This window comes from Grammomys surdaster, unplaced genomic scaffold, assembly GCF_004785775.1.
Source record: "Grammomys surdaster isolate TR1022 unplaced genomic scaffold, NIH_TR_1.0 201, whole genome shotgun sequence".
NCBI lineage: Eukaryota > Metazoa > Chordata > Mammalia > Rodentia > Muridae > Grammomys > Grammomys surdaster.
In genome coordinates this window covers 5,350,363-5,366,922 of record NW_021604646.1, presented here as the reverse complement: position 1 = coordinate 5,366,922, position 16,560 = coordinate 5,350,363, and positions in this window count along the sequence as shown.

The following is a 16,560-nucleotide window of genomic DNA, read 5'->3' as shown; positions in this document are numbered from 1 at the left end:
GCATCAAAAAAGTGAGTTTCTACAATTTTTTCCTGAGTAATATGGCTGACTGTGGAAAAGTATTTCAGAATTTGGCTAACAGGCTTGGAATAAAAAATGAGCAAGAGGATTAGACTCTGATGTGAGACTTTTGGTCCCACAGTGGAAATTTAAGATTTGTCTCTTAGTTCCATCTTTCACTATGTTCTAAGAAAGCATTTGATTCAACTCTGCCGTGCCTACCTCTTTACCCTGCATTTTTCCCTGGGCTCATTAGAGATTATTAGATTGGTACATTTATTAATTGGACATTAAAGATAAGATTGTTTTCTGGTTAGGTGTTTAGTAATGCCTCATGTCTGTGATGTGTTCGCTTAGACCATTATAAGGGAATAGCAGAGACAGTACGTTGGTAGACTCATCTGACAGAAAGTGTTTTTGTTTGTTTGTTTGTTTGTTTGTTTGTTTCAAAGAACTGCGAGGAGAAAAGCATGGTGTCTGAGGCAGTTTTACATTCTACTATCTCTGATCCTGTATCTATTTTCTCTGTTACACTGGGAAACTTTCAAATATTTCCCAGTCTCAGTTTTTTTCAGTTGTATCTACAACATTATCAATATCTGATGTGAATTACTGGATCTACATATTTGTATCATATATGACTGTGTTTCCCTCTCTCTCTCCTCCCCCTCCCTCCCTCCCTCCCTCCCTCCCTCCCTCCCTCCCTCCCTCCCTCTCATTCTCCTTCAGAACACTTGCAATAAATAAGAAACTCACATGGCATTTTGAAAACTACTTAAGTCTCTGCCACCACACCATATTGAAGTGTATAAATATCATTGCATATTAAAAGATCAAGAAAAAAACATGTGTTCTCTTTTCAACTCTTCATTATAAGACCTTCTAGTACTAGTAGGTTTTCAGGTCACTGTTATATTAGACATGTGTATCTTCATCACAAAGCCTTCTATTCATAGTAAATTTTGTATCCTTTTTGAGTTTTTTAGCCTTGCCGTCCTTAAGATTAATATATTCAAAATTTACTCTTCAACAAACTTTTCAATGCAACTTTCAACATTCTTCTTGCCAGGAAATTAAAGCTGAATGTTTACAGAGTCTCTCATTTATCTCTTAAACTTAAACTCAATGTCTGTGGCATATAAGACAGTCTTAATTACTATGAAAAATCCAAATATTTACAAATTATCCTTAATGTGCAATTTGTTTAGTTTATAAGTACTATTTCTTGTAGTTTGTAGATTGCACAGTGAGGAAAATATCTCAAACTCTCTTTGGTATTGATAAATTCCCCAATGAGAAGAAGAAGGGGAGGAGTCAGTACCTCTATGCCTGGAAGTTGTGTGTGTGATAACACATTCACGTGATACTGACAGATACTGCATTAATTTAGAAACACTGGCAAGTGTTCTGAGTTTTGAACACATTATGTATTTAATGGACAGAAGAGAAAGCACATTTAGGAACTAACATTTGTTAACTATCTTCCAGATCCTGGAAAAAAGCTTGCACTGAACATAAGCATTTTATTCAAGCTATGATTCATAAGGTTGTCACAACTACTTTTTGTAAATGAAGAAATAAATCAAGTAGTGTGAATGAGATTTTTTTAATTTCTATTTCAAGCAGAATATAGTTAATATATCAAAATATTACTCTGTGTGTGTGTGTGTGTGTGTGTGTTATTTTGTAGTTTGCTACATTGTGAAATTTTTTGGCTGCTTTATGTGAATTTGCTTTGTTGCAGAAGTGAGTGAAAGAGGCTGGTACTATAAGACAGTGAGTTATAAATTGATATCAGGGTTGATATAGATATTTGCAACACAAAAATTATATGAAAGATATGTATGAAACTATATATGTTGTTCAGATTCAGTTAACCACTTCAGAACATATGGGAATTTAAGACATTATATTGTAATATATGTATATGTATATGTATATGTATATGTATATGTATATGTATATGCATATGTGTGTATAAACATATATATAGTACAATAATAAATATATATAATATATATTTATATATTATTTATAACTTAAATGAATAAAGAACAAAAACATGAAAATGTAAGTGAAGCCTCCAACGTAGTTTCATAAAGGTAGAAATTAAGTTAGCAGAAGCAATATACGTCATAAGTTGGTTGGTATAACTCTTCAACATTTTTCTTCAAAACTTGAGAAAGTTAATATAGGCCAAAATAAAAATTAAAAATAAAAAATATTAACAACTGGAAAAACAATGAAGTTCCAGTTTCTGCAGTTATATGATTAACATGTCTCCATGTGCAGTTTCCATAGTGAGGGGACTATATGCCTATCATTGAAAGTTTCCAAGTCATGAAAAAGATCTAGTACATTAAGAACTCTCACTATATATTCTTGTTTTAGCAAACTATTTTTTTCATATATGAAGTAAATGTTATAAGAGTACTTACTGAGTTTCACAAACTTTTCAGTGAGTAGCTGGGCACCAAACTCTTAATCCTAAATCATGTCACCAAGATGAATTGAGAACATTATTCTTCTAGAATATTCTATAATTTCTATTCTCTTATATTGATTTCATATTCGGTCGGACATGCCTTCCAAGTAGAGGCTGCTGCAGTTCTATTTCTTATTCATCTTCTCAAATCCTTCTCCTGGCCCCACTTCAGAGTTTTCTGTTGTTTGTATCTATGGACAATCATCATCTTTTGTACTGCATTTGAGGCATTATTAGAGCCTACATATGGATCTCCTAAAGGACTCTACGTACATCAAAAGGAAACACCAAGTTTTATATTGTTTTCAGTATTTATTGCCAAACAACTAACTAAATTATGAAGTCAAGGACTCAAGGGTATATTTCCCCAAATTAGTAGGTGTTAATAGGTTGTTTTCTTTGCTTGATTTTACTTTTATACTTTTTGACAAAATCACATGTAATGTGTCTTTGAGTGTTCTGTAACTCTGTTGGCCTTTATATGTACATTGTCTTGCCACCACCACCCCCACACACAAGTGCTGAGATTACTATGCTTACCAACTAATGGGATTATGATCAAAGAAATGTAAAGAAGTTAATTTGCTTCATGACATACGCTAATTATCATCCTGAGATTAAATGTATACATATGTCATATGGAAACAAAAGGTCTATTTATATTACAAATATAAAGCTTTCCAAAGCCATCTCACAGCCATCATTTCCCCCAAAGTAGCCAGGGATGGTTATTATGCTAGTAAGATGTATTTAATAAGTCACTTGATTTCTTATGCCAGTATAAACAATTAATTGCCTCTCCTAAAATAATGAATATCATATAAGGCAATATGTCATATTTTAAAACAAATTATTTCTATATAGTTCGACTTCTTCAGCATTTCACCATTACCTACAAAATTACCATGAGTATCCTTTTGTTCACCTTCGTTCCTCTCCATCAATACTTGTAGAAGGCAGCTATCCTGAATGAATCGTCCAGTGCTTGGTGAGAAACGAGAAGGCCAGGGGCAAACAGCTAGAAGGAATACAGTTATCTAAAGTAGAAAGAAATGTGTAGAGAATGTTGAACAACTGCCTTGCCTCTTAGCTGATAGAGATTGTCATGTGAAATCATCTTTTTAAACAGAGAAAATACATGATATAGGAAATATCATACACTCTTTGGGATGAAGTGAAAGGAGCTAACAAGTTTAAGTCATTAACTGAAGAATGCCTAATAGCTCTAGGAACCACACTGGCATCTAGCATAAGCTAGGATTGTGAGGAATCCTTAACAGGACCCTCTGTGTTTTCCACAGCCTGTTTAGTTCCTTGACTTGACACAAAATGTCATTGCCTATTCTCTCTACTATCCATAACTGTTTGAAAGGCAATATTAATATTTCCTTCATCAATAATCAGAAGCGGGATTCTGTTGTGTCTTACTGTAGTGATGATTTTTAATGAGGGACATTGTTGAGGAAAACAATGACTCCATTAAGCTTTCCAGATGTGACTGATTTTCTTAGGTTTTGGCATTTTCTCTCAAATGCTAAAATAAAAATAGATTCCATTGCCCAAGTCATAAGATGGAAAAACTATGGATTACAATGTATATAATTCAAAGTACATAAAACAAAGAACAACTGATAAATGTATATTTTCATAAACATCTTCCAAAATGCTAGCCATTGCGGTTTTAATTTACATTTAACTATTGTAATCCTCACAAAAGTACAGATGGACTGGAAATATCAACCTTATCTTTAAAAAAGTATATACTCAAGATTTCGGACCTAGAAATCCCTGCTATGAATAATACCAATAGGCAAGGAGTTCAATTGTGGAAGCACTGCATGTTCTCACTGTCCACTGAAAAAATTGCTAATGATTTCTGTTCAGAACTAAAATTTATTTTCTGCATTATATTTCCACATTAATATGGACTTGAAAACAATTTAGATCTGCTTTTATCAAGTTAATTCAATTTCCTTATAGTATTTCAAGTTTAAATTATAATTCGGGAAAAAGATATATTTTTAAAATGTTTTCATTTTTGTGTGTCTGTTTGTGTGTGTGTGTTGCACCATGTACACATGTCTATCATATGAGTGGCTAGTTCTTAAGAAGACCTAAACAACTTTTGTTGTGGTGGTTTGAATGTGTTCTTTTACCCATAAAGAAAATCCATTGTTTTAGTCATTTTTATCAATGAGCACTCAACAACAGGAATATCAAAATGAATACTTTTCAGATTTTACAGAAATTTGATTAAAACTTGGTCTTGTTGAATTTTCAATATTATATCTGCAGCAACAGTAGTATATCTCACTTATTTTAATTTTATACATTTGCTTACCTTGGTTGAATTAACTGCAAAGCACAAATTCTCTAGCCAGAAATCTGTTTTTTCCTACTTCCTAAATATTTTCCATTTCGGAACATTAAAAAATCTCTAATTTCAGCATTTTTAAAAGGAAGTCAGAAAACAGTGTTATTGAAGTGTTCCATTGTCTCTGATATGAGGGTGGAAAAGTTTTAAGCCAACCTGCTTATGAGGAAGGGTTCGCTCTAATGCCAAATAAAATATGCAATATCAACTAGTTTACTTTACATGGTGAGCCATCTGAAGACAGGAGAGAGAAAAATGAATTGTGAATCAGGGAGAGAGGAAGGAAAAAAATCAGCTTTTGTTTATTTTTTAAGTATTCTTTGCAAAACCACTCATCTATACATAACATTACAGATTCATGGAGTTATATACTTTTCATATTTCATAAAAAGATATATACTTATGTATTTATTATATTAGAATTGCATACAAACAAAATCATAATCATTAAGTATGATTCTTATCAATCATTATAATTTATTCTTGTTTCTGATATTTTCTATATCCTAAACATATTATCATGAACACTTTTAATTATCACACTTTTAAAAACAACAAATCCCCTTAAAATTAATTTTGAAATAAACTTAGTGTCTTTCAGGCCATTTGAGGGTAGACTATCTTTAGTTTGAACCGCAAAATAAACTAGTCAATGTCACTGTCCCCAAAACATTAGAGATGTCACAGGAATAGTATGGCTTGCACCTCTTGCAAAACTAGATCACATGCTTACTCTATTATGATTGTAGCAAGCCCACTTTTCAAGAACTTACATGCCTGGGCATCATTTATATGGAACTTAATTAGAAAACAGTTGGGAAGTTGGAGGCATTCTTAATTTAAATCAATTAAAGGGAAAGATGTCAGCTTCGTTTTGAGTTTGCTTATCTTTCCCATCACAGCTGCACAAAAGAGAGCTGTCTTCCACAATCTCACCGCCTTTCCCATGCATTAAGCCATAGCGCACTGTATGTAAATCTAGGAATCCATGGTGGCAATTAGTTTCTGAGAATCTTGCCAGGGCTAGGAGGAATGATGACAGACGACACCCAGGAGTCTATAGTGACAATGCTTTGATGGACACTTTCATTCACAAATGACATATCTTGTGGGCGGGATCAGCCAACTCTGTACTCTGGTCCTATTTCTGTTCCCAGTGAAGAACTCTCCTTCCTCCCTCACCCATGCCCTGAATCCTACCATGTCACAGTTAATCTGGTTATTAGATGGGAAAAGCATGTCACACAGTGACTATTTAAGGAGCACAGTCTATTCGCAGAGCTGATCATTACGGGCCCTTTACCTCTCCATTGCTAAAATAAGGTTCCCAGTGGTATCTGTCACCTACCCAAATTTGGAGCTAGTTTTAAATGTGTGCTCCCTCTCCAAATATCTTATGTAGAACTAGGTTCTGTATAGTAATTTTATCTGTTTTGGTCCTACAGAAATCATCATTATCTGCCAAGCAAATGGGGCAGAAATACACACATGCATACACACTTCAAAATTTGAAATTGGGGCACATGATTTATTAATTTAAGGTTAACTTATATATCTGCCTTATGTTTTAAGTTGTGGCCCATGAAACAAAAGCAAAGTTTTAATCAACTTTATTCCCTCACTGTGCAAGTTACTCTTAATTTATACAATTGATTATTACTTTAGTGTGCAAGTGATTCTTAATTTATCCAACTGACTTAATGAATTAATGTAAAAACCTAAGAGTCTTGAATTATTCTAATTACAAAGGTGTTGGAGTTTGCTAAGTGATAAAAATTATTCAACATATTGCTTGAAAATAATAAAGAAATATTACTATTGGACACATTTTGAGTACTTAGAATGAAGTATATTAAATATTAGTTGATCGGTAAGAATTTTAGGATGTAGAATCAGGAAATATAGACAGTACTCACGGTCATTATGCAGGACACTTAATGAACTACATAGGAAGAGAAGTTAGGTGACTCAATTCAAGATTTCTTTATCTCCAGACAAATTTGGGTAAAGGTATACTCAACATAATTAAGGCGATAAGATTTGTTTTGATTTTTGTCACATCATTTTGTATGTATTTTTGTCTTTTATCAGAGTTTTTGTAGTTGAAATTTCCAGAATAATCTCTCTGCCAATTCTTCACTGGTCCAGTGTGGTTAACTGACTACTATAAAAAGAGAAGATATCAAAAAAAAAAATCTCTTGGATCCTTGGTACTGTCTTCAGATGTTTGAGTTCCAGTTGCCTGAAGTCTGTGTGGAAAGGCAGACACAGCCATTGTCAAGCTCAGGATAATAAGGGACCCTGATCTAATAAAGACTGTCCTAACAATCCTTATTTCTCTGTTTAATTTTCCTGTGCTTTAAAGTAATCTTGAACACTTTTAAAATTAACATGTCTAAGCTCACTTCCAGATATTCTGATTCAATGCTCTTGCATTCCAGCCCAGAAATACTCATTTTAAACCACTATCACTTGTCACTTATATATAGGTGTTTCATGAACCACACACTGAGAAAATGCCACTTATTTGTGTCTGTGACATGAAGAACCTCTGTCTTGCCCCATCCCTGCTCTCACTAATTGCAGTGGCCATTCGCCTTTTTCTCTAGATGAACAGCTTGAATGGTTGTGTTATTTTAGCTCAGGCAATCTTCGGCAAAATCTGAATGGGACTACCTGTGTGATATCTGAATCTAACTCCAGAGAATGTTTGTGGAAGTCCCATTCCCCTGACTGCTGCTTAACAGTCTTGCAAAGTTTACACCTGGCCATGGGAGTGACCATAGAATCTGTAGATGAAATGTTAAAGGTAAAATATCCAGCGAAAAGAATGAATTTCAAAAGTCTGTCACAAAAAGATGCTCAAAAGGATGTCATTACCAGTTGTGTGTCTTTTCCACTTTCCTAAAGATTTCACTTTAGGACTACTGAAATTTTGTAATTCCAGTTGATTCGGTCCTTCAGAACTTCACAAGCCATACTCCTATTATTTCCATTGTTCCATGGTATCAGCATCTCTGAGCATCAGGACACAACTACAAGAATTTTTTCTTGATTGGATCATTTGATGTTGATTCAGATTTAGGGTGAATCACACATTTTATTGGCTGTCTATACAAAGTACATTGAAGAAAGAAGCATTGGATTTTTGCCTGCTTACCTTCACTCTCAAGACAAGGTCATATTCTTCTGCTGAGGCATTCCTTCATTGGTTTTAGAGCCTCAGTCTTTAGGATTCTGACATATACTAAAGACCAGCTGAGATAGATATCATCTTGAATATCAGCCAGAAATGTTTGGATCCGTTATTTTATGGCTGTCTTAAATTTTATTTCTATAACATTAAAGTATTGATAGGATACATAAGAGAATCATCAAATCAAACTATTTGTTAATTTATTTATTCTCTCATACATTAGATCCTGACCACTGTTTCCCTTCCCACCCTGAGTCAGGAGTGAACTCCCTCGCATGGTATGGGTCTCAAGTTGGATGAGTGACCACTCCTGTAAGTTCTGTGCTGTTTACCGCAGCACATTTTGCAGACAAGACAAATTGTACAGCAAAAGTTTTGTGGCTGGGCTCATGTCCCACTCCTTAATGTGTAATGCTTTTTTTTTTGGATCAACATGATGTTTAGTAGAAAATAATGATTGTATCTGACGTACCTCAATACCTTTTTACCTGTGATGTTCTTCAGGATTGTGACTAATGTCTCTTGTTTGTTGTTTCTGGATTTTAAAATATAATCTTTAAAAACAGATTTTATAAATGAGTGTTTGCATTAGAATATGTGTGTGTTTTGTGTGTGTGGTGTGTGTGTGTGTGTGAGAGAGAGAGAGAGAGAGAGGAAGAGAGAGAGAGAAAGAGAGAGAGAGTTGGAGAGGAGATTGGTGGTTGAAATGACTTATGATGAAACGATACAAGGAAAGAAGGAGAAATGAAAGAAAACCTACCTGCTTTTCTGTTTATATATCATACAGTTGTAGCTTTCTTTGTTTACAGTTTGTGGCAAAAAAAATCATTAATTTTAACTTTAAACTCGATAAAATTTTTCAAATCAGGTAGGGACTGTCGGGGGAGTTAGAGGTAGAAGGATCATGAGTTTGAAGTCACTCTGAACTTCTATCCTACAAAGGGAGCCTCTGTCTTAGAAACAATAGTCGATTTTGTAGTAGATGATATTCCTTTCTCCTTTGCAATTCAGTTTCTACTAAAAATAGAGATAAAACCATTTTATCTAGAGATTAAATACTACTACTTAGTTTTTTTCCTAAGAGGATAAAGATTACTAAAAATTCTTTCTACGGAATTGTTTTATTACCTGGAGCTAATTTTCAACGGCATGTCTAATAGCTTGTAAATAAATATTGGGAATGATATTTATTAAAATACCTACACAAAGTCATTCTGACTTTTTTTCATAATGCTCTTTCTTTTTTAAAAATTTGATGTGTATGTATGTTTATCTACATGTATGTCTGGATAGGACTGGTATACCTTGTGCCGCCAGAGGTTAGAAGAAGGTGTTGAATCTCCTGGAATAAGAGTTAACAGACTATTATGATCTGCCATGTTAATGCCAAGAAACAGACCCATTTCCTTTTGAAGAGCAGCCTGTCTTCTTAACCACTAAGCTATCTTACCAGTTCCTAACAATACTATTGTTTATTAATTATCAATCTGATCAAATACATTATAGTCTACTAATCATTAGAGACTTATTTTTAAGAAGAAGTCATAATTTTCTTGCAACATGGGTCTATATACATGACACTCTGTATAGGAATTTTATATTTATGAATTGCAAGAGACACTGGCAAATATTTAGCTTGCAGCAAGTAAGAGAAAAGGAATAAAATTCTCCCTCTGTTATTTTGTAGTTGAGTTAGCTTTTTTCAATTTCTACAAACCTGAAGTTTATTATATCTCCCTGTGCGATAAGGCTCCATTGTCCACTGTGTTTATTATTTCATTAGATTGTTATTTTTGTGTGTGTGTGATTTTTATATTATTTGGTAAGTCCCTTCAGAAGAGTAACAAAGCTTTTCTATCTGATTTCTGGAACTACTTATAAAAATGTAACAGTTAATTTTATTTTAGATAAGAAACATCAAACACCAATTTTTAAACTACAAGGAAAAGACAAAACAGGAGGTGCTTTCACACATTTTAGACTAAAAATGTACACCAGCTTTAGTAGTAACAAGTACATGCAGGTATATTTAGAAAATTGGAGTGCCAATCTGAGTTGCTTCTTTTTAAAAGTCATATGCATTTTTTGAATTATGAACTAGTTCAAGCATAATATAAAATAAGACTTGTCATCAAGATTCTAAAGAAATGTGTGTGAGAAACACATAATCAAGATTTTTAAAAAATAAGACAGCTTTAAATCAATAGAAGCAATAATATAACATTTCAAAATATGCATGGTTTTATTTCATGACTTCAGTCAAGTAGTTTGTCTTTGTAATTTAATGAACCTGTTTTTAATCAGAATAAAAAATAAGAGAAAGTAGAATTTATACAATGTTGCAATTTTATGGCTGTGATTGATGACAAAAATTCATCTACGTATTGGTAAAGTATGAAATTTAGGCTTACAACAAAATAAAAGCTTCTCTTATTCTACTTACTCACTTTTCAAATCTATTTCAAGTCTATTATGATAGACTCATGACCTACTAATTTATTATAATTTGACCTAACTAAATTTAAATTTTAATATAGAACACAGATTTTACTATAGTGCATTTCCACTGAAGTGACATCAACCTTGTATTACAGTCACCACACATTTAGCATGTAAATATATTATAGAAAGCATAGTAATTCTACACAAGAAATTAACCTGTACAAAGAACAAAAGGATGACAGGTAGTGTGTAGATATTCATGTCCTTATAATTCCTATTCCCTTAATGGTTTAGTACAGGTATACAACTTGCTATGCATGATTTTGCTTCTCTTGGTTGATATTTTGTTCCATCTTGCTCACGGTTTGTTAGATTTGTAAAGCTCTGATTTCTGCTTATTTGTTTTTTCTGTGATACTAGATTTGATCAAATTATCATAGTCTTGACCTCTGCTCTAGGTTATATGAAACCAACAAAACCTCTAAGCTTTCTCTTTATTAATCATATCTGTTATGTACCCCTACAAGACAGCATCATTTTCTAAGTTATATTTGTCTTCTGGTGAATGAGGCCTTTACTTCTTGTATATTTCTATAATTGTGCCAAGTCATTCTAGCTCATGCATGTGTATGTCAGTAACATGATAAAATGATGACTGTAGGGAGCTCTTGTCCTGATCTACAAACGTTTTTCTCTTTAACCCATTCCTTTCAACTTTATTACCCTATGTACTCATTTCATATTTTGGATGCTTCTGATTCACCTCAACATGAAGTAAAACATTTCCACACAAGTACCATGGGCCTAGAAGTATACATGCCATTTAACCCTGGAATAATCACACTGGCAGTAGTGTGTCAATCATATGTACTTCACACAATCTTGAGAATTGAACTTGGGAATGATGTTACTAAATTATACTCTTAACAACTAGGTTTACACTACCCAAAATGTCCAATGATCCTTCATTGTCACGTAAAAATACCACTGGCTTCAGAGCAGAACCACATGGGATCTTGATTTCTATACATAAGCTGTTTCCATGTGCTACCCATTTGATAATGAGAGGCTTTCAGTCAGGAAACTTTATTTACAAGTTTAGAATTAAGAAGATAAAATGAAGTTTTGTTGAAGCAGCTATAAATGGCTCACTTACTATTGAATCTGAGTCTCAAAAGTGGTATCAAAGCCTTCAGATTCAACCTCCTTTCTTTCTTTTCTTTTTTATTAGATATTTTATTTATTTACATTTCAGATGTTATCCCCTTTTCCCACATCCCTCCCCCATAAACCCCATATACCCTCCCTCCTCTTCCTTCTCTTTTATATGATTTTAATTTCATGCAAGTATTACAATCACTTGTAGGTTGAGGAATTAGCAATACAAAGGATGCAAATAGTCAAGGAACAAGCAAGACAATAAACCATGATAGTCAAAGAACAAGCAAGGCAGTAAACATAGTCCCATGATGACTCCCATGATCACTATCTCTAAGGGCTTATCAAGATGACCAAAATATCTGAGCCTGTTTCCTTATCGTAGCCCAAAGTCATTTTCATACCTGAAGCCTACTTCTTTGTGCTACCTTAGGTTTTATATTCCTGCCTGTAATTACTTCTTTGTTCTAGCCTAAGATTTAGATTCCTGTCTGAAATTACTTCTTTGTTCTAGCCTAGTGGCAGATTCCTGCCTGCAGCCCATTTCCTTGTCCTTGGCCAATGTCAGATTCCTGCAGGCAGCCGCAAAAGCTCTCCACATCTCCCGTTTTTTTATTGCATCAAAACCTGTCTTAGGTCGTTTTGACAAGAATGCCTTCCTTAGGAGTCATGGGATATGCTTTATCAAAAGCAATGCACTTCTGTCTTAGGTTGGTAAGGCTCTGTACAGAATTTTACCTGTCCTTGGCTTGCCAGCCTGTTAATTTAATAACTCTGTCTATAGGTCCTTTTTCAGTTTCAAGTTACCTGAGGACCCAGCTATACCACTCCTGGGCATATACCCAAAAGATGTTCCAACATATAACAAGGATACATGCTGCAGTCTGTTCATAGCTACCTTATTTATAATAGCCAGAAGCTGGAAAGAACTCAGATGTCCTTCAAGAGAGGAATGGATACAGAAAATGTGGTACAATGGAGTACAACTCAGCATTTAAAAACTACGAATTCATGAAATTCTTAGGCAAGTAAACAGAACTAGAAAATATCATCCTGAGTGAGGTAACCCAATCACAAAAGAACACACATGGTATGAACTCATTGATTAGTGGATATTAGTCTAAAAGCTCACAATACCTATTATACAACTCACAGACTATGTGAAACTCAAGAAGAAGGAAGACCAATGTGTGGGTGCATTGATCCTTCTTAGAAGGAGTAACAAGTATAGAGACAAAGCATGGAGCAGAGACTTGAGGTGGGACTATCTGGAGACTACCTCGCCTGGTGATACATCCCATGTGTAGTCATCAAGTGCAGACACTGTTGTGGATGCCAGGAAGTACATGCTGACAGAAGCCTGATATAGCTGTCTCCTGAGAGGCTCTTCAAGAGCCTGACATAAACAGAGGCAGATGCTTGCAGCTAATCATTGAACTAATCACAGGGTCTCCAATGGAGGACTTAGAAAGACGGATGAAGGAGCTGAAGGGGCTGGCAGCCCCATGGGGAGAGTGACAATATCAACCTCCTTTCCTATGAGTCAAGGAGATGGGTGAATTCTAGCTGGGTTTGCCCTCATATGTAGTGGTATATATGTAGTACCCATTAGGCCATAACCATGAAGAATATGGAGATCACCCATCTCAAGTTTTTGTGTTCTATATTGTTGGATGTTCATGTCAATTATTTCACAGATTTTGCCAGTTGTTTTGTGGAAAATTATAGATTTGAAAACTTTTATTCCATTATAACATTGGCTTCCATTAAAACATATGGTTAGATATTCACAATTTTGAGATTTAATGGAAAGTGTATCATTATTAAGCAAGTATTGAATCTATAACTAGCTAGAAAAAAATTCATCAGGGTTACTTTAACAACAAATAAATTTCCTACTCCTTCAAGTTTCTAGAATAATATGTTAGGAAGGATAAGAAGAAAGACAGAATATCTACTGAGAATTGAGAAAAAGAATGAAGAATGAACCATATTTCAATAGATTATTCCTTGCATATTGAGAATTTTTCCATTTTTTCATATAAGACTTTTAAGTTTCATGATTTTCAAGATTATAATATATCTAGCATTTAATTTAGAATGAGTTCCTCCAATTTTTCTGGATATTATTGCCACAATAAAAGCAAGAAACACTAAAAAATAACAGGTTACCATTGAACAGGACTCAAGGTATGAAATACAGGCACTTTGCACAGTGTCTGTGCACAGTGGATCCGTAATAAAGAACATTCCTCGCTCAATTACTCTGATTACTTCTTTCATTTCTTAAGGTTTTTCTATGTCATCTTGTACAAACAGGGGTTATTTTACCAAGTAGCTGGTTTCTATTTTGTTTTGCCATTTTCTTTTTTCCATTTCCTCACTCTGGGAGGCTATAAACCGTGCTGTGTCCATAAGTAAATAAAGAAATCCTCGGCTTCCCAACAAAGAAAATATTCTGCCAAACATGCTGCACTTACATGGAGTGTCAGGATTTCAAAGCCTCCCCAAGGAGTCCAGCAAACATATCTAAGGAAAGGTAACGGAGTGATTATGACTCCTTTTCAAGGCAGCAAAAGCATTCTTCCAAAAAAAAAAAAAGTCAGACTGTGTAAAGAGTCACTTGCTTATCCGACAGGACCTTTAGAGACAGGAAAAAAAATGCACACAAAAATAAGGCATTGTTAGCTCAAGAGATGAATGTTTAGTTGAGAGCTATGATTCATTTTTAAAACTATATTTTAGCAACATAAGATAGCATAGCTATTCTGAATATATTCAGCCCTTTTGAAAGTTACTGGTATCAGGCAGTATATATTGAGCAATATATTAATATATAATATGGTTTAGATTGTTGAAAGTAAAGATGCTGTGAATTGTATACAATCAAAGTAATTACTAGTTTTGTGAACTTGAGAAAACATTTGGTGATGTTTCTGAACCTCAGTTCCTATAACTATTCATTACAGATTCCTTATAGGATTGCCTGAGAATCAAGAAATCCTCCACAAAAGACACAGATTACATTTCCCAAAAGGGCTTCAGAGATTAATTGTTGTGATTCTGTTTCTTTTATTATTATAAAACTATTAATGATGACTATGATTGTTTTTAAAAATCAATGTTCAAATTATGAATAATTTTAAATTCCCTAAATGCTCACCAAAAGCCAACCTCTTAAGATCAAAACTAGAAAATCAAGAGAAATGAACTATTATAGGCAAATACTACTATGAGAAAACATACTCTTTAAACAATATACATCTATTTTATTCATATAAGTAGTATAAAAAAGTAGAGAAATGACTATATACCACTGCTATTCTTATGCCTCTGGTCTTCATGCATGCATATTATCTGTTACCTAAAGAAGTATGAATTAAACACATATCTTTTGTGTTGTGTGACTTTTGTGGAAAGAGATAAGCAACTATCTACCCATCTAGGTAAGCCAGGGACAGTAGACTAACATTATGAGGACAGTGAAGTCCAACTGTTGAACCAATGAGTTTATTGGTCTTATTTACCTAGGATGATCAAAGTTAACTAATAAGAGCACGAACAACTCTAAGACAGCTATATCACTGCATGTTGCATTCTAAGTAGTATAGAAGCCAGTTACTAAGTAGTAAAATAAAAGGAATTGTGCTGAAACTGCAAGTTGTTCATGTTTTTTTCTTTTTCTTTTTTGTAATGGGAGTAAAAATTTGTATATAAAGAAATATTGGGGAGTTAAGATGTCAGGAAAATAGTAATAATAGTAAAAAATATCTGGAGGTATCTGTAATGTGACAAGGCTAAACTGACAAGGAAAATAACAAGGCTCTCGACCAATGACAGAAGGCCACCTCCTACCAGCATTACCACTAAAAACATCTGAAGAACATATTTAAGGCTTTATAGTCCTTCCTTACATTCTTGCTTCTAATGAAGTTTATTGCAATGGACTAAATTGAAAGGGAGACTTTTAAAAGGAAGGTTCTCCCCAAGAGCCCTCCACAAATAACACCATAGGTAAAGAAATAAATATGGTATAAATAAAAATAATTTGTGTACATTTTGGTAGCTGTGATAAGGGTAGCCTTCCACCTTAGCAAAGCTATAAGCTCATCATGTAAATATGAGAACAAAGAGACTATAGGTCAATCAACCATAGGCAAGAAATCTGTAAAGATGAGTCTGTCTGTCCCAGACAGTACCTAACAAGCCAGAAAAAGTAAATGAACAGAAAACTCTTCAAGTATCCCTAAGCCAGTGTCCAGTATTTGAATAAAGTACACTGTCATCTACCTGATTATTCCAGGGGACACTACATAGAGAATGTGGGCCCTCTAATGTCTTGGTCTATGATAGCCAAGATAAGTGGCCAATTTCATAGTAGTTTCTTGGTGTTTGTTCAGTTTCTACTATGGCAGTATGTAAACCTAAAACCTCTGCCTAAGAAAGTTCAATTTCCTTGTCCTTTCTTGAAAATACATCTGACTCCCTGGGAATTTTCCTTACTTCTCTTTAATTCCTCAATTTTTCTCAGGTTTAGATATTCCTAAAATTATCCTTAATTAACCCATCTTCCTCTTTAGAAATGGTCATTAATGTGAGATAGTAAATGCATAATTGTTGGTCATCATGCATGTATGATACTCTAGGTTCTTGAATCATGCACAAATGGGCTGTGAACCATCTTATCACCCTTAAATGTAGTATAAACAACATGCATGATATTTTACAAAAGCTGTATCTTTAGGTCTTCTTGCACAAATTTGAGTCAGCTCTGAGGATTAGAGGTTCTCTAAGGTAATTGTTACTTCCTATATAACCTTAGGACTTTGTGAATTTTGTAAACTTCCAGTAGTTAATGAAATTTGTGAGTTGCTTACTTCCTAAGCCTAATGACTCTCATTTATT